A 20,914-nucleotide genomic window follows, 5' to 3' on the forward strand; every position below is an offset into this window, starting at 1 on the left:
AGCCTGGACTTCATTGTCCATATCACCATCAGCATTTTGTTCACAACAATTTAATAAATCTCTAGTAAGTTTCAAACTTTCTCTCATCTTCCTGTCTTCTTCTGAGCCCTCCACAGTCTTCCAACCTTTGCCACTTACTCAATTCCAAAGGTGCATCCATATTTTCAGGTATCTTTATGGCAATGCCCCACTACTTGGTACTAATTTTCTGTATTAGTCCATTCTTGCCTTGCTATAAATAAATGCCTGAAAGTGGGTAATTTATAAAGAAAAGAGGTTTAATTGGTTCATGGTTCTTCAGGCTGTACAGGAAGCATGATGCTGGCATCTTCTCAGCTTCTGGGGAGACCTCTGGAAACCTTTACTCATGGTGGAAGGTGAAAGGGGAGCCAGCACTTCAAATGGATGGAGCAGGAGAAAGAGAGAGATGGGGGAGGTGCCACACACTTTTAAATAACCAGATCTCACAATAACTCACTCACTATCATGAGAACAGCACCAGGAAATGATACCAAAGTATTCATTAGAACTTTGACCCCATGATCAAATCACCTCCCACCAGGCCCACCTTCAAACATGAAGATCGTAATTCAACACAACTTTTGTATTGGGACAGAGATACAAGCCATATCAATCACTGAGGTTCTTTTGTATTTCTGTGAGATTGGTAGTAATATCACTTTTGTTATTTTTGATTATGCTTATTTGGATCTTCTTTCTTTTTTTGTGATATAAAACTGTTTACTAGGAGCATGACAATTTATAATACCTGGAAAGTAGAAATGGCTTTTTAATACAGTTTAAATTAATGCAACAGGAGTAGCTGAAGGCACAAATTAAAAATCATTTGCTTTTTTATTCTTAAAATATAGAAAAAGAAGAAAAACTTTAATTTTAAAAAGTACTCTGATAATCCATAGACTTCATTTTGTACTTCTTAAAAGAAAATCTGATTTAAAAAAACATATTTAGCCTTGTTGAACATCCACAATAATAATGTTTGAAAAAAAAAACTTACCTCTTAAAGCTATTAGACACATGGAAAGCATTGTGAATATACAAAGATTTTAGTTCCAAAACTAAACTCTGCCACGTGTATACCTATGTAACAATACTGCACATTCTGCACATGTACCCCAGAACTTAAAGTATAATAATAATAAGAGATCCCGAGGAGTAAAGCAGGTGAATTGGTTTAAATGCCTGAATCTTGATGACTCTTTTATCCATTTTACATAGCATCCAAAACATGTCAATGCTGTGAGTTCCTTTGTTGATCTTTTTTTGAATTTCCCAAGTGAAAAACATACCAAAGAAACAAAATTCAATTTACAACTAGCCGCAGAGAGCCATGGACGTGACCGGTTATGTTAAAATTCCTGCCCACTTCCACCATGTGCACAGGCCATCCAGCTGCCCCTTGTCGCACCCAGTTGTCCCAGTGATGGTGTTTCCATGGCTATCACTACCACTTCTCTGCCCCTGCAGCCTGTTAGACAAACACCCTTTGCTGTTTCTAACTAAGAGTGCTTGCAGATCCACATAATTATCCTTGTAGCTCCAAATACCAAGGATTTGACCATTAGCTAAAATGGCCATTTACCTGTTTTCATAAATCTTTTTTCTAGTTTTATTATTTATAATGGTTTTTTTGTATTGTTACAGCCGCCACCCCTTCCTCCACAATGCACATCCTTTTCCTGTTAGCTTTTCTCTAAATCTCCTTTAAATCTCAGCTAACAAGATCTCCTATATATGATTAGCCATTCCTTTTCTTTGAATGTTCTTTAAGACAGACAAAGCCCTGGGATGACATACAGTTGGTTAAAAGTACATCATCAGGTAATCATACCACAGCCATCAACTGTTAAGAAATACCAGAGGCTAAAAAAACCCTGCTTTTCAGACCCAGTAAACTAAAAACTATCTTACAGTAGCACAGAATTAACAGATGTTAAGCCTCAGGTAATTGCTAGAGGAGGTATTCCAAATCAGAGACCTTGGGGACCTCATCAAATTTGCCAGGATATCTCAGTTTCTCCATTCTGCCTGGTGTATCCCTAAGAAAAAAAATTAAATAATGTCTTTCTTTGTTAATCTAGCTAGCAGTCAATCAATCTTGTTTATCCTTTCAAATCACCAACTTTTGGCTTTATTGATTTTTTTGTATGGAGTTTTTGGGTCTCTATTTTATTCAGTTCAGCTCTGATTTTAGTTATTTATTTTCTTCTGCTATCTTTGGAATTAGTTTGTTCTTGTTTTCCTAGTTACTCTGGGTGCAGTGTTACATCATTAATTTGTGATCTTTCTAACTTCTTGAGGTTGAAATTTAGTGTAATGAACTTTCCTCTTAACACTGCTTTTGCTATATCCCAGAAATTTTTGTATGTTGTGTCTATGTTTTTCTCTATTACAAAGAATTTTTAAATTTCTTTCTTGATTTCATTGTCTACCCAAAAGTCATTCAGGAACAAGTTGTTTAATTTCCAAGAAATTATGTGGTTTTTGAGACATTTTAGTATTAATTTCTATATTCATTCCACTGTGATATGATAGTATAATTTTAATTTTTTTGAATTTATTGAGATTTGCCTTATGGTAGAGCATGTAGTCAGTCTTAGAGTATATTCTGTGTGCTAACGAATATATTCTGTGGTTGATAGGTGGAGTATACTGTAGATGTCTATTAAGTTTATAAATATGGATGCTCAAATATTGGATGCCTATATATTTAGTATAATTATGTGTTATCATTGATTTAAATCCTTTTATCTTTATGGAATGCCCTTCTTTGTTCTTCTTTACAGTTGTTGGTTGAAAGTCTATTTTCTGCTATAAGAATAGCAACCTCTGCTCTTTTTTGTTTTCTATTTGTGCAGCTGATCTTTCTCCAACCCTTTACTTTGAGTGTATGGGTGTTATGTGTGAGATGGGTCTCTTGAATACAGCAGATTAATGGATTTTTTTTTATGCAACTTGCCACTCTGTGTCTTTTAAGTCAGGTGTTTAGGCCATTTACATTCAAGGTTAATATTGGTATGTGAGGTTTTGATCTTATCATGAAGTTGTCACCTGGTTGCTTTATAGGGTCACATATTGTGTGATCACTTTATAGGGTTTGCAGACTATGTATTTATGTGTATTTTTGTGGTAGCAGATATTGTTATTTCATTTCCATATTTAGACTTCTCTTTAAAATCTCTTGTATTGCTGGTGTAGTGCTAATGAATTCCCTTAGTCCTTGCTTGTCTGGAAAAGATTTCATTTCTCCTTCTCTTACGAAGCTTAGTTAGGCAGAATGTGAAATTCTTGGTTGGAATTATTTTTTTTTTAAGAATGCTGAAAACAGGCCCCCAGTGTTTCCTGGCTTGTAATGTTTCTGCTGAGAAGTCTGCTGTTAGCCCGATGGGGTTCCCTTTATGCATAATCTTCCCTTTTTCTCTAGCTGCCTTTAAGATTTTTTCTTCATTGTTGATCTTGGACAGACTAGTGGCTGTATGCCTTGGTGATGTTCATTTTGCATAGTATCTTACAGATGTTCTATCAGTTCTCATATCTGGATTTTTACCTGTCTAGCAAGGTTAAGAAAGTTTCTTGAATTATTCCCTCAAATATATTTCCTATTATTGAATGCCAAATAATTTGTATGTTTTTTTGCTTTGAATGATTACATATTTCTCAAGTACCTTGTTCATTTTTTAAAAATTCTTCTTTTTTTAATTCTTGTGTCACTGTGTCAGCTCAGAAAAACAGGCTTCAAGCTCTAAATTTTTTTCTTCTGCTTGATACAGTCTGTTGATACAGCTTTCAATTGTATTTTGAAGTTTCTTAGGTGAGTTTTTCAATTCCAGAATCTCTAATTGACTTCTTTATCTCTTCCTTCATTTTCTAGATTGCTTTAGAAATTTCTTTGTGTTGATTTTCAACCTTGTCTTGGATCTCATTAAGCTTCCTTGCGGTCCACGCTTTGAATTCTTTATGTGTAATTTCTGAATTTCCATTTTGGTTAGGGACCATTGCTGGAGAGCTGATGTGGTCCTTTTGTGGTGTCACTCCTTTCATATTTTTCATGCTGGCAGAATTCTTATGCTGGTTCCTTCTCATATGGAGACACTAGCTCTTTAAATTTTTATAATTTTTTTTGTGGGTAGAGTTTTTTCTTCTTCTTGCTTTCTCTATAATGTTAATATTATTATTATTTTTATTCTTTCTTTTTCCCTTTTCGCTCCATTTTGAGGGGATGTGACTGTAGAGAATGCTGGATAGGGTCTTCTGGCTTTGCTTTCATAGCCTTATTCATTTACTTTGGCTGATTTTATATTGGGCTGTGGAGTTCAACCTACAAGCTATCGATGGCATTTATAGGTAAGAGCTGGCTGTGGCCAATGTGTCTGGGTATATATTTGATTCTTATTTACTGGCAGAAACTCCCTATTGCCTAAGACAATAGACTGATTCATGGCATGTGTAGTGGTCTGAGCTCCCTGACCAGCCCCAGAGCAGCAAATACCATGAAGCATCGGGGGATGACTGGGCAGGTCCACCTATTGGTCCCCTGAGGGGAGGCAAAGGCACCAGCACCAGGGGAGAGTCCTGTGAGCAGCCACCAAATACTCACAGGTGTGCCTAGGGATGGAGCTGGAACACTGCTTCAGCTCCAGGTTCTCTGCACAAAATTGGAGGATGGCCTAAGCTTCTAATCCGGAAGGGTAAGCACTCTAAGTGCCTGGAGCTCTGTATAGGCATGGAGCAGAGAGAATCCCCTGAACCAAGATCTCTAAACAGGAGGGTTGGGTGACAGACTGATTAACCAGGCATTTATGTGCTTTGAATTCCTGGAGATCTGTTTGGGCCTGAAGCACAGAGGGACTGGCTGCACCATGATCTATGTCCAAGGAGGGTGGGGTGGCTCAGGCTGTTGAACCAGATGAGTGGTTGTTCCAAATGCCTGGCATTCTGCCTGGGTATGAAGCAGAGAGATTCTCTGTGTACCAGGATTTCTGCACAGGAAGGGTGGGGCAGGTCAGGTTACTGATTCAGATGAATGGTGCCCTGAATGCCTGGATATCTGCTTGTGTATGGAGTGTAGAGGGCCCCCTTGTACAAAGATCTCTGCATAGGAGAGGTGGAATGTCTCTGGCTGCTGTGCCAAAAAGCAGGTGCTCCTAATGCCTAGAGATCTGCCTGAGCATGTAGTAGTGAGGTGTGCCAGGATATCTGCACAGGAAAAGTGGGACAGCTTAGCCTGCTAATCCAGGTGAGCTGGTGCTCTGAACACCTGGAGATCTGTGTGGGTGGGACACAGAGAAAGCCCTACTGTACCAAGATCTAGGTCCAGGAAGGGTGAGACAGTTCGGGCTGCTGAACCAAGTAAATGCTTGCTTCAAATGCCTGGAGACAGATACCTGCCCGGGCATGGAGAAGAGAAAACTCCACTTCATCGCAGTCTATGTCCAGGAAGGGTAGGGTGGCTCAGTCTGCTGAACAAGTCAAACGGGTGCTCTGAATTCTTAAATATCTGCTTGGGTGTAGAGAAGACAGAGCCTCCCTGCACCACGATCTATTTCCAGGAAGGGTGGGGCAGCTCAAGCTGCTGGTCCAGGCAAGTGAATGCTCCAAATGCCTGGATTTCAGCCTAGGGGTGGAACAGAGAGGGCCCTAATGAGCTACAATCTCAGGAGAGCAGGGTAGGGAATCCAGCAATGGCACATATCAATCAGTTTCAGGTTGTCAAACTGGCCCTGGCTGCAAATCTTGCCACTTAGGAGAAATTACAGCTGTAGCAGCTCTCCTCCTGCCCCAGGCTTGTGAGAGGGGAAAAACAATTTTTGCCTTACTGCTGAGGCATTTTCCAGAGTTCTGGCTGTGGAGGCCCTTACCACACTGAGAGCAGGTGCTCCAATCTCTGGCCTGAGACTAAAATGCCTGTGTAGCCACACTGCTGTGTCGACAAAGAATGGCTGACTTTGTATGCATTCAGATTAAAAATGGCATCCTGCTGTCACTTCTGGGTCTGGACTGAGACCCTGGACTGAAAGTGTATGCGAGTTTTCATGGTGTCTTTCCTTCACAGCATCTCTAAGCCTCTCAGCCTCTTCCCAAGTTAGCTCCAGGGTGTGGGAGACACAAAGTGCTTTCCCTCAGCCTGGGTTTCTCAGATTCCCAGTGGAAAGGTGAGTTCCAGAGGGAGGCTGTCTTCCTCTCTCACATACTGGAGCTTAACTCACTTTTATCAACTGAACACCACAGAGGCTGTTTGCTGGTGTTCTGCTCTCTGGGATCTGAATGAGAGGAAGTAAGTCATGTTCAAAGAATTGAGAGAAATTCTACATGTCCTAAAGATAGAATGTAAGTTTGAAAGTAATGTATGTGTGATAAGAATAAAGCTAGATGTACAATTTCTCACATTAATTAGGCCTTTAGGGAACTATAGGTAGAGTGATAATCTGACAACTGTTATATATTCATGGCCAGGCAGGAGATTCTCATCAGAATACTTCAGGCAGAAGGATGCAACATTTTGAAGACAATTTTTTTCCAATTTTTTTTGTAGTAAAGTACACATAACATAAAATTTACCATCTTAATCATTTTAAGTCTACAGTTTAGTGGTACTAAATATACCCACAGTGTTGTACAATAATTACTACCATCCATGTGATAACTCATCTTGTAAAACTGAAACTCTGGATCCATTAAAAGTCACTCCCCCTTCTACCCTACTCTGCTCAACTTGCTCACGTAGGAGACTTAAGCTCTAGGAGAACTGTTGGTCCTGAACTCTGCAGGGTGGTATGACCCATCAGATAAGTTGGTCTGACCTAAGCACCCCTTGGTCTTCTGGCCTCTCCTAGGAACCAAGTCTGACCATGCTTGCCTTCAAGGCAGCCTCAGAAGCCCTGGGGGCCTGCATCATAGCTTCCGCACTGGTGGACTGTGCCTGAACAGTGGAGAACTTCAGCAGGGTGTCCCCCATGGCTATGCACCAGCCCACACACTTCTTCCCCCGACTGCAGCTTCTTCTGGGCCCATGGCAACTCCACATCACTGCTGGCGCACGTCTGCGTGGGCGACTTTTGCTTTCCTTGCTCTGCCAGCATGTGACTGTTTGTGCACCCTGCCTTGCCACTGCTACAATAGGATGAAGCCCATCCCCTCACCCCTGCCAACAGCCATTGCAAGCAGAGCCTTGGCAGGCACAGAGCCATTCAGCCCTACCCCTACCAGTGCCCTACTCTTGTAGTCACACTGCTGGGGGAGTGAAAGTAAGCAGAGAACATAGGATCCTCTTCCAACTCCTGCTTGTGGCACACAGAGAAGGCACAGAGACATGTGCCCACTGGTGCCCCACCCTTGAGCCAACACCACCATCAGAACAAATGCACACACAGTCACCAGCAGGTGCCTCTGCCACAAACCCAGCTGCGTTGCCTCTGCCACTGTGGTGAATGCCTGCAGAGAGGAGGGCACCCACTAGCATCCTGCCGCAGCTGATGACTATGCACCCCACTGTGCTGCTGCTACCACTGCTGCTGGCACATGCGAATGAGAATGAATACTGCTGCCACTGCACTATGAAACACTTTGGCCTACACCACCCTTTGGAGTGTAATGACCAGCAGTGTGGGAGCACCTCAGCTCCCCCCAGTGCATTGGATTCCTGACCTTGAGAAGCCAGAGAACAAAGTCAGGGCCCAATACAAGTCCTGCAGATTAGAGTGTGCAGTTCAGAAATTGGGATCTGAGTACTGGCCTCCAAAAAATCTTCCAGAAACAAAGCTAGTCAGTTGAATCTACTTTATGCCACAATCAAAACCCTTGGGATCATCAAATATGATAAAAAGAAAAGAAAAAAAATCCAAAGATTGGCAAGCTCAATGATGGAAGGAATGTAAGCCTACAAAGAGAAGAAGAAATCAACAAAGGAACCCTGAAAACTCAGAAAGCCCGAGTTCCTTCTTTCCTCCAAGCAGCTGCATCAGTTGTTCAGCAAGGGTTTTGACCAGCTGAGATGGCTGAAATGACAAATACAATTCAGAATATGCATACAAATAAAGATCATTGAGCTCTAGTAGTACTACACTGAAACTCAGTCTAAGGAAGCTAAAAATCATGATAAAACAATGCAGAATCTGATAAACAAAATAGCCAATATACAAAAGAATGTAACTGACCTGATAGAACTGAAAAACCTACTACAAACATTTCATAATGCAATCATAAGTATTAGAAGCAGAGTAGACCAAGAGAAGGAAAGAATGTCAGAGCTTAAAGACTGTCTTTCTAAAATAAGACAGTCAGACAACATTTGGGAAAAAGAATGAAAATAAACAAACAAAACCTCCAAGAAATATGGGATTACTAAAAGAGGCCAAATCTGTGACCCATTGGTATCCCTGAAAGAGATGGGGAGAAGGGAACCAACTTGGAAAAATATTTCAGGATATCATCTGTGAGAACTTCCCCAACCTAGCTAGAGAGGCCAGCATTCAAATTCAGGAAAATTAGAGAATCCCATTAATACACTCCAAAAGGAGCATCCCCAAGACATATAATCATCAGATTCTGCAGTGTCAAAATGAAAGAAAAAATGCTAAAGGCAGCTAGAAAGATCAGAGTCATGTACAAAGGAAACCTCATCAGACTAACAGTGGACCTCTCAATAGAAGCCCTACAAGCAAGAAGAGATTGAGGGCCAATATTCAACTTTCTTAAAGAAATGAAATTCCAACCCAGAATTTCATATGAGGCCAAACTAAGCTTCATAAGCAAAGGAGAAATAAGGTCCTTTTCAGACAAGCAAATGCTGAGGGAATTTGTTACCACCGGACCTGCGTTACAAGAGCTCCTGAAGGAAAATATAGAAAGGAAATATGTGGAAGTGAAACTAAGCACAGAGAACATTGGGTCATGTGTCAAAAACACACTGAAGTACACAGACCAGTGACACTATAAAGCAACCACATAACCAAGTCTGAAAAATAACCAGGTAACATCATTATGACAAGAACAAATCCATACATATCGATACTAACCTTGAATGTAAATGGGCTAAATGCCCCAGTTAGAAGACACAGAGAGGCAAGTTCAATAAGGAACCAAGACCCATTGGTATGCTGCTTTCAAGAGACCCACTTCACATGCAGTGATACTCATAGGCTCAAAATAAAGGAATGGAGAAAAATCTACCAAGCAATTGGTAAGGAGAAAAAAGCAGGGGTTGCAATACTGTTTTGTTTCAGACAAAACAGACTTTAAACCAACAAAGACCAAAAAAGACAAAGAAGGAGATTACATAATGGTAAAGGATTAAATTCAACAAGAAAACCTAACTATGTTAAATATATATGCACCCAGTACAGAAATACCCATATTCATAGAGCAAGTTCTTAGAGACCTTCAAATAGACTTAGACTCCCACACAATGATAGTGGGAGATGTTAGCACCCTATTGACAATATTAGACAGATCAACAAGACAAAATATCAACAAAGATATTCAGGACATGAACTAAGCTCTGGATCAAATAAACCTGATAGGTATCTACACAACTGTCCACTCCAGAACAGCAGATTATACATTCTTCTCACCAGCACATGGAACTTACTTTAAAATCAGTCACATAACTGGAAGGAAGCTCAAGTGTTCTGACCACCTTGGCCTCCCAAAGTGCTGGGATTACAGGTGTGCACCGCCATGCCTGGCCTTCAGGTAATTGTTTATAGCAATTTGAGAATGGGTTAATATGGTGCATGTTTTCTTTAATTAATTAATTAAATTTATTTAGAGACAGGGTCCCACTCTGTTGCCCAGGCTAGAGGGCAGTGGTGTAGTCACAGCTCACTGCAGTTTCAACCTCCCAATCTTAAGTGATTCTCCCACCTCTGCCTCCTGAGTGGCTGGGACTACAGGCATGCACCACCACAGCCAGCTAATTTCTATTTTTATTTTTTGTAGAGATGGTGTTTCACTATGTTGCCAATCTGGTCTCAAAGTCCTGGGCTCAAGAAATCCACCTTCCTTAGCCTCCCAAACTGCTGGGATTACAGGCATGGGTCACTGCACCCAGACTGTCCCTGTTTTAAGTGTGTTATTTGGGGATTTTTGACTGCTGAGTTGTTTTAGGTCCTTATATAGTGTGAATGTTAACCCTTTGTCATATCTTTGGCTTGAAAATATTTTCTCCCATTTGGTAGATTGTCTTTTCACTCTGTTTATTATTTCCTTTGCTGTGTAAAAGCCTTTTAGTTCAATGTCATTCCATTGATAGGGTTTGGATATTTGTTCCCACACAAATCTCATGTGGAATTGTAATACCCAATGCTGCAGGTGGGGACTGGTGGAAGGTGTTTAGATCATGAGAGTGAATCCCTCAGGGCTTGCTGCTGTCTTCATGATCATGAGTTTTCATGAGATCTGGTCATTTAAAAGTGTGTGGCACCCCCTGACACTCTCTGTCTAACTCTTGCTCCTATTCTCACTATGTGATGTACCTGATCCCCCTTTGTCTACCACCATAATTGGATGCTTCCTGAGGCCTCTGAGAAGTAGATGTTTCTATGCTTACTGTACAGCCTGGAGAGCCATGAGCCAATTAAACCTCTTTTCTTATAAATTACCCAGTCTCAGGTACTTTTTGTAGTGGTGCAAGAATGGCCTAACATAAAATTGGTACTAACAGTGGAGAGTCACTACAAAGATGCCTGAAAATGTGGAAGCAGCTTTGGAACTGGGTAACAGGCAGAAGTTGTAAGAGTTTGGAGGGCTCAAAACAAGACACAAAAGATCAGGGAAAGTTTAAAACTTCTTAGAGACTGGTTAAATGGTTATGACCAAAACGCTGATAGTGATATGAACAGTGAATTCCAGGTTGCCAAGATCTCAGATGGAAATGAGGAACTTATTGGGAACTGAAGCTCAGGTCATGCATGTTATGTTTTAGCAAATAGTTTGGCTGCATTCTGTTCATGCCCTAGGGATCTGTGGAAGTGTGAACTTCATAGTGACAGAGTATCTGGCAGAAGAAATTTCTAAGCAACAATTTGTTTATGATGTGGCTTGGCTGCTCCTAACAGCCTGTACACAGACACATGAGCAAAGGAATGACTTACATTTGGAACTTATATTTTAAAAAGAAGCAGAGCAAAAACATTTGGAAAATTTACAACCTGTCCATGGGGCAGAGAAAGAAAAAGCTTTTAATTCAAGCAGGCTGTGGAGCAATTTCTTGCTAGAGAAATTTGCACAACTAAATGGGAGCCAAGTACTAATATCCAAGATAGTGGGAGAAGACCTTGGAGATATTTTAGAGGTCTTTGCAGCATCCCCTCCCATCACAGGTCCAGAGGCCTAGAAGAGAAGAATGGCTTCATGTGCCTGGCTCAGGACCCTGCTTCCCTTTACAGCATCAAGACACAGCTCACCACATCTTGGCTACGCAGGCTCCAGCCTCATCTCAAAGGGGCCCAGGTACAGCTCTGGACACAGTTCCAGAAGGTGCAAGCTATAAGCCTTGGCAGCTTCCACATGGTGTTAAGCCTGTGGGTGCACAATGTGCAAGAGTTGAGGCTTGGGAGCCTCTGCCTAGATTTCAGAGGATGTATGGAAAAGCCTGGGTGACCAGGAAGAAGGCTGGTGCAAGATTAGAGCCCCCACAGAGAACTTCTACTAAGGCATTGCCAAGGGAAAATTTGGGGTTCAAGCTCACACACAGAGTCCTCACTGGGGCACTGCCTAGTGGAGTTGTGAGAAGGAAGCCACTATCCTTCAGACCCCAGAATGGTAGATCCACCAGTGGCTTGCACCCTCAACCTGGAAAAGCAACCAGCATTCAACTTCAACCCACTGGAGCAGGCCTAGGGGCTGAACCCTGAAAAGCCACAGGAATGGAGCTACCCAAATCCTTGGGAACTCACCCTTTGCATCAGTATGCCCTGGATATGGGACACTGAACCAAACAAGATTATTTTGGACCTTTAAGATTGAATAATTTCCCTGCTGGGTTTTAAAATTTCATGGGGCCTGTAGCCCCTTTCTTTTGGCTGATTTCTTCCTTTTGGAATGGGAATATTTACCCAATGCCTACTCCCAATGTATATTGTAAGTAAATAACTTGTTTTTTATTTTACAGGCTTATAGCTGGAAGGGACTTGTCTCAGATAAGACTTTGAACTTTGGATTTTTAAGTTAATGCAGGAATGAGTGAAGACTTTGGGGGACTATTGGAAAGGCATGATTGTATTTTGCAATGTAAGAAAGTCATGAGATTTGGGAGGGGCCAGGGGCAGAATGATGTAGTTTGGATATTTGTCCACACCCAAATCTCATGTCAAATTGTAACCCCCAATGCTGGAGGTGGGGCCTGGTGGGAGGTGTTTGGATCATGGGAGAAGATCCCTCATGGCTTGGTGCTGTATTTGTGATAGTAAGTTCTCATGAGATCTGGTCATTAAAAAGTGTGTGGCATCTCCTTCCATGACTCTCTTTCACTCTTACTCCTGTTGTTGCCATGTGATGTGACTGCTCATCTATGCCTCTCATCATAATTGGAAGCTTCCTGAGGACTTCCCAGAAGCAGATGGCATTAAGCTTCCTGTACTTCCTGCAGAACCATAAGCCAATTAAATCTCTTTTCTTATAAATTGCCTAGTCTTGTTTTTTTTTATAGCAGTGCAAGAATGACCTGATAAACTTACTTGTTCAATTTTGCTTATTTTCCTTGAATGTTTGAAGTATTATTTTAAAAACTTTTGCTCACTTTCATGTCACTTAAGGCATTTAAGATATGATTTCTTTTAGTATTGTCAGTTTGGGATTTTACATTTAACTCTTTAAGTCAGTTTTCAAATATGTTCAGAAATAGAGGTTTAGTTTTATTCTTATGAATGTGGATATCCAATTTTTGAATCATTTATTGAAGAGATGGTATTTCCTTTAGTACATGTTCTTGGAATCTTTGTAAAAAATGATTTCACTGTAGGTATGTGATTTTTATTTCTGGTCTCTCTTTTGTTCCATGGTCCATGTGTCCAATTTTATGTTGGTACTATGCTGTTTGGATTATTATACCTTTGTAGTATAGTAATGTGATGTCACCAGCTTTTTGTTTTTGTTGTTGTTGTTGTCATTTTAGGATTTTTTTCTATTTCTGTGAAGAATTTCATTTATATTTTGATATCAAATCAAATAGGGATTCCATGAAATACTGTAAATTGCTTTGGGTAGTATGGTCATTCTAACAATATTAATTCTTCCCATTCATGAATGTAAGATATCTTTTAATTTCTCTGTCTTCTTCAATTTCTTAATATTTTATAGTATTCAGTGGAAAGATCTTTTACCTCTTTGTTTAAGTTTATTCCTAGGTATCTTATTTACTTATTTATTTTGAAATCTATTTCAAATAGAAATAGATTTCCTATTGAAATTGGAATTATTTTCTTGATTTTTTTTTCAGATTGTTTGCTACTAGTGTACAGAAATGATTCTGATATTTGTATGTTGATTTAATATTCTGCAACTTTACTGACTTTGTTTATTAGTTCTGATAGATTTTTGTTGAAATCTTTAGGGTATTATCTCTATAAGATCATGTTATGTGCAAACAGGAACAATTTGACTTCCTTTTTTTCCAATTAGGATTTCTTTTATTTCTCCTCTTGTCTAATTGCTCTGGCGAGGACTTCCTCTACTATACTGAATAGAAGTGGTAATAGTGGGCATCATTTTCTTATTCATGATCTTAGAGAGAAACCTTCAGCTTTTTCCATTCAGTGTGATATTATCTGTGGGTTTGTCATATATGGTCACTACTTTATTGAGATAATACCTTCTATACCTTATTGAGAATTTTTAAATGATAAAGCAGTGTTAAATTTTGTCAAATGCTTTTTATATATGTATTGAAATGATCATATGGTCTTTTTCTTCTTTTTAATGTGATGTATCACATTTTTTGTGTGTTTATGTTGAACCACCCTTGCATTCCTAGATGAATTCCATTTGATCATAGTAAATGATCTTTTTAATGAGTGGTTGAATTCAGTTTGCTAGTATATTGTTGAGAATGTTTGCATCTGTTTGTCAGGGATATTGGCCTGCAGCTTTTTCTTGTGTTGTTGTGTTCTTATTTATTTTTGGAATCAGGATATTGCTAGCCCTGTAACATTAGTTTGGAAGTATTTCTTCCTCAATTTTTTTCTGAAATAATTTGAGAAGAATTATTGGATTATTATTGAAATATTATTATTGAAATAATTGGTATTAGATCTTCTTTAAACGTTTGGTAGAATTCAGCAGTGAAGCTATCAGTTTCTAATTTTTTTTTTTTGTAGGGGAGATGGAAGACTTTTTGTTATTGATTAAATTTCCTCACATAATACTAATTTTTTCAGATTTTCAATTTTTTTAATAATTCAATTTTAATAGGTTGTGTGTCTCTAGGAATTTATCTATTTCTTCTATGCTTTCAAATTTATTGGTATATAGTTTATATTAGTCTCCTATGATCCTTTGTATTTCTGTGATGCCAGTTTTAATGTTTTCTATTTCATCTCTGATTTTATTTATTTTGGTCTTCTCTTCCTTTTATTTAAAGTTACTGAATCTAAAGTTCTATTGTGGTCGTCTTTTCAAAAAGGCCACTCTTTGTTGAGTTTCTTTTTTGGTTCCTATTTTATGTATTTCCCTTTTGAGCTGTATTGTTTTCTTTCTTCAAACAATTTTGCATTTAATTTGTTCTTGACTTCTTAGTTTCTTGATTTGCAAAGTTAGGTTGTTTATTAGAAATCTTTCTTCTTTTTGCATCAGTGTTGCTAAGAATTTCCCTTTCAAAACTGCTTATGTTATGTACCATAGGTTTTGGCATAATGTCTTTTCATCCTTGTCTCAAAAACTTTTTTAAACTTATTTTTATTTTTATTTATTTATTTTGAGACGGAGTCTCGCTCTGTCGCCTGGCTGGAGTGCAGTGGCGCAATCTCAGCTTACTGCAAGCTCCGCCTCCCAGGTTCCCGCCATTCTCCTGCCTCAGCCTCTTGAGTAGCTGGGACTACAGGCACCCACCACTGCACCTGGCTAATTTTTTGTATTTTTAGTAGAGATGGGGTTTCACCGTGGTCTCGATCTCGTGACCTCGTGATCTGCCCGCCTTGGCCTCCCAAAGTGCTGGGATTACAGGCGTGAGCCACCGTGCCCGGCCTAAACTTATTTTAATTTATTGATGTATTGTTCATTCAGAATTATGTTGTATAATTTCCATGACAACTTTTGTAAGGTTTCAAAAATTTTTATTTTATTGATGTATAATAATGATTTATGGGGATGTATGATATTTTGATATGTGCATACAATGTGCAGTGATTAAATCCAGGTAATTGGGATTTCCACCACCTTAAATATTTATTTATTTATGTTTGAAGGCTTCCAAATTTTTTATGCTATTTTGAAATATTCAATGTTATTGTTATTATAGTTACCATACTCTGCTATTGAACGCTAGAACTTATTTCTTTTATCTATTTGTATTTTTGCACCCCCTAACTGACCTCTGTTTATCCTTCATCCGCCTACCTTTCCCAGACTTGTAGTCACCATTCTGCCACCTGCCTTAATGAGATAAACATTTTAAGCTCCAATATATTGGTGAGAACATACAATATTTGTCTTGTTTTTCCTGGCTTATTTTACTTGTAATGCCCTCTAGACTTATTCATGTTGCTGAAAATGAAATAATTTTATTCTATTTATGAATAAATAATGTTCTATTTCTCATATATATCACATTTTCTTTATTCATCCATTGATACACACTTAAGTTGATTCCCTGTCTTGGCCATTGTGAATAGTGCTGTAATGAACATGGGAATGCAGATATCTCTTCAACATACCGAATTTCTTCGTTTTGGATATATATCCACTAGTGGGATTTCTGGATCATTTGATATTTCTATTTTTTGTTTTTTGAGTATTGTGAATATTTCTTGCTATTGGTTTCTAGTTTTATGCCATTATGGTTTGAAAAAAATACTTGATATGATCTATATCTTCTTAAATTTGTTAAAATTTGTTTTGTAGCCTAACATATGATATATCTTGGAGACTATTTCATGTGCACTTAAGAAGAATGGGTATCCTGCAGCTGTTTCATGGAATGTTCTGTAAATGTATGTTAGGTCCATTAGGTCTATGGTATGGGTTCAGTGCAATGTTTCTTTGTTGATTTTCTGTTTAGACTATCTTCCATTGTGGAAAGTGAACTGTTGAAGTCCTCTGCTATTATTATATTGCAGTCTATCTCTCACTTTAGATTTAATATTTTCTTTTTATATTAGGATGCCTGATGTTTGATGTATATATATTTGCAACTGATATTTTATCTTATTGAATTATATAATAACTTTGTCTTTTTTTTTTTTTACAATTTTTGCTTTAAAGTTTTACCTAGTATAAATATGGCTACTACTCATTATTTATTTCCATTTGCATGAAATATCTTCTTCAGTCCATTCACTTTCAATCTGTTTGTCTTCAATTGTGAGGTGAGTCTCTTGTTGAGAACATACAGTTGGGTCTTATTTTTTAAATCCATTCAGCAATTCTATATCTTTTAATTGAAAATTTAGTTCATTTATATTCAAGGTTCTTATTGATAGGTAATGACTTACTCCTACCATTTTGTTAGTTTTTTTGGGGTGCTCTTTTGAAGATCATTTGCTCTTTCTTTCCTTGTTTAACTCTGAGGTTTGGTGGTTTTCTGTGGTGCTTATCTTTGTTTCCTCTCTGTTCCTCATTTGTGTATCTGCTGTAATTTCTTTCTTCATGGTTACTATGTGGCTAATATAAAAATCTTGTAGCTGTAAGATATTATTTTAGGCTGACAATAACTTTGGTTGCATAAAAATACTCAGGACTTTTCTCCCTTGCCTCTACTTTCTGATTTGGGTTGCCTTAATTTACTTTATGTTGTGTATGTTGCTTAGTCACTAATTGGGGTTGTTCTTTTTTTTTCCTTTCTGACTTTAAACTTTTATACTAGAGGATTGAAAGGTTTTTAGCACTGGGATATTCTGATTATGATTATGTATTTACCTGCAATAGTTAGTTTTATACTTTCATAATAGTAATTATGGCTTTTTGTTTCCAGTTGTAGCATTTTCTTAAGCATTTCTCTTAAGACCAGTCAAGTAGTCATGAATTTCCTCAGTTTTGCTTGTCTGAGAAGGCCTTTAATTCTCCGTTACTGAAGGATAACTTTGCTGGATATAGTATTCTTAGCTGACATTTTTTTTTTTCTTACAGCACTTTGAATATATCATTCCACTCTCTTCTGGCATATAAAGTTTCTGCTGAGAAATGTGCTGACAGTCTAATCATGATTCCTATGTGATGACATTATTCTCCTATAGCTTTAAAGTTTGTCTCTTTATCTTTGACTTTTGACAGTTTGATTACAATGTGCTTCAGAGAGATTTTCTGCGGGGAGGTGAGTCTCATTGGGAATCTTTGAACTTCCTGGATCTGAATGTCCATTTCTCTCCCAAGGCTTGGTAATTTTTCAACTATTATTTTGCTGCATAGGTTTTATGTGTCTTTTCCATTTCTTCTTCCTCTTGTACCCCTATAATGCAAACTGTTTTCTACGTAATATGATGTCCCATAAGTCCTGTAATCTTTATTCTTTCTTCTTATTATTTTTTTCCCTCTGAAGAGAATATTTCAAAATACTGTCTTCAAGTTCAGAAATTCTTTCTTCTGTTTAGTCTGCTGTTGAAATGTTAAATTGTATTTTTATTTTGTTCTTGAATTCTTTAGCTTCAAGAATTCTATTTGTTTTTTTTATGATATCTATTTCTTGGTTGAAATCTCATTCAGATTATGAATTGTTTTCCCAATTTATAGAACTGTTTTTCTATATTCCCTTGTATCTTACTGAGTTTTCTTAAGATCATTATTTTGAACTCCTTTCCATACATTTCATAAATAGCCTTTTGTGTTACTGAAGACTTACTGTCTTTTTTTGGGATTGTCACATTTTCTTGATTTTTTATGTTTTTTTTTTTATCTTTCTACATTGATATTTGCACATCTACTCAAACAGTCAGTTTATCCAATTTTTTGGAGTAGTTTTCATAGGAAAATACTTTTTGTGTAGGTGTGTCCCAAGATTTTGGGTCATAATGGTGTGTTGGCTTTGGTTCTGGGTGGACTCAGTAGTGTGGACTTTCTATAGATTCTTCAGCTGTAATTTTTATCTGCAATGACTGTGATTGTCTCACTGGTCTAGGCTGTGGGAATTTGTAATGACAATGGTACAGTTTCCTATGGAGGTCTGCCTGTTTCTCTGAAGGATAGGATGCTCACTGGGTTCAGGTGATGTGGTCATCTCTTTAGGCCTAGGCTCTAGATAGCTGGATTATTGGTGCTGCAGGTACCATAATGCCAGGGCCTCAGGTTTACAGGCGGTCAGAGGCTACTGGCTGCAAGACTGGACACTCTCTAGCTGTGGGTCCTGCTTCAAGATGGCTGCATACCTAGGTTATTTTTTAAAACAAACACCTTAGTCCTAAATTTAGTCATTTGTAACAAATATGCTTACTTTATTTTAACTGTTGCATAAGATCAATTCATAATAAAGCCCAAGTGTCTCCTGACCATGGTGTACAATCATACTATGGGAAATATAGTCAAAATAAAAGTAACAATTAATCCTAGTTCTTTTCCTGGAACATTATTGTAGAGCTTCCTCTTTTATCATGTTATTTTATTCTAAAATGTTCTTGCTTGTATTATCAATCTTAACTTTTTCCAGATAATTGTGCCATAGCACCACATTCTGTTTAAGTAGTGAGTCTTTGTTATACTATAAAATCGGACATACGTTTTCTGAATATGTCCTGCAAAACATTTGCTCATAACTGCAACCTCCTGGAGAATGACTCCTGCTCGATTCTTATGGTGCTATGACCCCTCTCTCTAGGTGTCTTTTTCTTGGTTTGTTCTGCATTATTTTTTAAATCATGCAATGATGGTGGAAAAGTTGTATATTTTATTTTGAGTTTTAGAAGGAAAAGTGATTTTCCAATTAAACCTAAATTGTAAAGGGTCACTTCATTGTAACAGTGCCAGTTTATTTTCATTAAACAACATATTGGCTGCCATAGCTATGAATGATATTATAATCCCCAAATGCATTTATTCTTTCAATAAATATGTAATGAGTACTTTCTATGTGCTAGGCATTGTTCTGGTGCTTAGGATACATCTGTGAATAAAAATGTCAATAACATCTATATCCATATAGCTTATTTTCTAGTTAGGAGAGAAAAACCATTCACAATAAATCAAAAAGTTCTATCTGATAGATCTGGATTAGTGGGTATATTGAAGTATATTTTAATACTAGAAAACAACAGTATATTAGAAGGTTAAAATATATTTGGGGCTTAAAAATGATATAAAGCTTGTCCAATTAAGTTACTTTTTTAATCCTCAGAATCTTCCTGGGTATGGGTTTCCATATGTAAATTCTCCAAATTGTCTTGTTATATTTTGTTTTATTTAAATCAGGATTCAATCAAGCCACTTGCTGATTTGGTTATTTCACTGAAGTATTTTAAAAGTCTCCTTTAATCTGGTATAGTGCCTTTATCTCACTCCCTTTTCCCATAGTTTGATTGAAATGTCAGTTTTCCTATAGATTATTTCACTGTAGCAAATACTAGTTTGCTCTATCATATTCCTGTGGCATTCACTGTTCCCATGAATAATAACTTAGTGGCTTTCAAAAAAATCACAACTGTCACTCTGCCTTTGAGCTTCCTTGCCTTTCCTCACCACCAGCCATGCCAACATTCATGCCTTAGTTAACACTTCCCTCTGTCTTCACCCATCCTCAACAGTCTTCAACCAATGGCTGATAAGAGTAAATAATCTAGATCTCTCATTTTCATTTGGGGTAACTCTGAGATATATTCTACTCTGTATTTCAGAGTCCCTTAGTGGGACTTAACCCAAGTGACTTGCAGTAGTACACATGCTCAATAATACTCTTTTAGTGGCTTCATTGTTTTTCCGTGCTTGTGTTGCTCCCTCAGTTCTCTGCCAGTGATAGCCCACGAATAACCCATAAACCTTTTCTCAAGGTTTTATTTTGAGGGAATCCAACCTAAGATACCGCTGATCTAAATTTGGTGAAATAAGTAATTCTCATAATATCATTTATTATATTATTCTGCTTCTATAGACTGAAAGCTAGAATAAAGGCTTTTTTAGATTCAGTGTTTTTTTAGGGGGAAGGGCCAAGAATTTTTTGTAGTTAATGCTGAGTATCTCACATTGCATCACACCAGGAATCAAACAATGCTGGTTGTCTCACTTTTAGTACATTAGTAAATTAAGATGGCAGGAGTGTGTGATTCCCTACTAGCCTTATGCCTAAAGGTTTTAAGATTCATTAATGACCATTGCCAGAATCAGTTATTTCATTAAGGATTGTAAACTGATTATTTTCTTAATTCTATGATTTCTTCAGCATACGTTACCTGAAATTCTTCTGCATTGAATAAGTTTTCTCTCATCTACTGGTGATATTTTGTTATCTTATAATATATTTTACACCAAAAGGTAGGATAAATGCTGGAATTATCTACTTATCTGAGTAAAAGTTTCTACCCTAACAACTTAAAATCTTGTCCAATAAATTTTATTTCTTTTTCCTTCTTCACTTTCTTCCATTCCTACTCGTCTTTCTTTCTCTTCTCTCCCCTCTCTACATTCTAATCCTGCTTTTTCTCCTTCTACTTTTCTATTCCTTCTCCTTCTTTATAGTATTATCAACCATGTCATTTACATAATCAACATTTTAAAATCATTTTTGGATGTTAATATTGGCCCATCTTTGGCCAGCGAGGGCCCT

This window comes from Nomascus leucogenys, chromosome 1a, assembly GCF_006542625.1.
Source record: "Nomascus leucogenys isolate Asia chromosome 1a, Asia_NLE_v1, whole genome shotgun sequence".
Lineage (NCBI taxonomy): Eukaryota > Metazoa > Chordata > Mammalia > Primates > Hylobatidae > Nomascus > Nomascus leucogenys.